A 1,413-nucleotide genomic window follows, 5' to 3' on the forward strand; every position below is an offset into this window, starting at 1 on the left:
CTAAAAACATGATTTCTCGCAATAAATTATTATTTAAAACTATTTCATTCAAAAAAAAACAGAAAAAACGCTATTTATTGCACAGAAACCGAAAAAGAAACTTCAACGGGTAGTAGATATATTCAGAAATGGAAATATGAATCTGTATATTGCTTTCTGCTTTCTCAAACAGATAAAATAAATCCTAAAATATAATTTTCTTTTGTTATAATTTATATAATATATATAAATGTTATAAATATAATTAAAAATAATTTCATAAAAAAACAAAAAAATGCTATTCAATATAAAAAACAAAAAAAGTTGAATTCCTGGGGTGTTCTACGCACCTACCTGCTGCTGCAGCAGCAGCAGCTGCAGCAGCTGCAGCAGTAGCAGCTGCAGCAGCAGCAGCAGCAGCTGCTGCAGCAGTAGCAGCTGCAGCAGCAGCAGCAGCAGCAGCTGCAGCAGTAGCAGCTGCAGCAGCAGCAGCAGCAGTAGCAGCAGCAGCAGCAGCAGCAAGTGTGCTGAGGAAAGAAGAACTGAAAAGGGTAAAAAGTATATATTGATATTCAACTCAAAACATTTTAACGCTTTCTTCTAAACCCTAAACCCTAAACACTTTCGTCTAAACCCTAAACCCTAAACCCTCTCTTTATCACTCAGATGTTGATGAGATGAGATGGAATTAGGGTTTAGGGTTTAGGGTTTAGGGTTTAGGGTTTGTAGCATCAGCTGCCTGCAAACCCCAGAGCAGCAGATCTTAAATTTCGTTCAATCAAACCCTATTTTCTAAACCCTAAACCCTTATTCTTTATCTCGCTAAACCCTAAACCCTTATTCTTCTTCTCTCCAAACCCTAAACCCTTATTCTTCTCTCTAAACCCTAAACCCTTATTCTTCTTTTCTCCCTTTGTCTGCGTTTAGCCCTATATTCTAAACCCTAAACCCTTATTATTCTTATCTCTAAACCCTAAACCCTAATTGTTCTTTTCTCCCTTTGCCTGTGTTCTTCACTCATCCGCCTACCGCTATTACTACTCTAGGGTTTAGGGTTTAGGGTTTAGGGTTTAGGGTTTACATCTCGCTGCATATCTGCTACTTGTGCTTGTATAGCCTCAGTATATCCTAAACCCTAAACCCTAAACCCTAAACCCTAGAAAATACCCCCAAGCAATAGCTAACCACCACCGCCAGTACTTTTCACTCTAAACCCTAAACCCTAAACCCTAAACCCTAAAAAAAAATAAAATTAAAATTAAAAGGCGGTTTGTGTTTGTCTTCTGTTCTTTGCTTGCTAGATATACCTAAACCCTAAATCCTCAACACCCCCAAACCCTAAACCCTAAACCCTAAACCCTCCAAGATTCTAAACACTATAATACCGTAAACCCTCAGAAACCCTAAACCCTAACCATCCCCGTTTCCCCCCCT

This window comes from Eimeria mitis, genomic scaffold (assembly GCF_000499745.2).
Source record: "Eimeria mitis Houghton genomic scaffold, Emh_scaff2637, whole genome shotgun sequence".
In the NCBI taxonomy this organism is placed as follows: Eukaryota; Apicomplexa; class Conoidasida; order Eucoccidiorida; family Eimeriidae; genus Eimeria; species Eimeria mitis.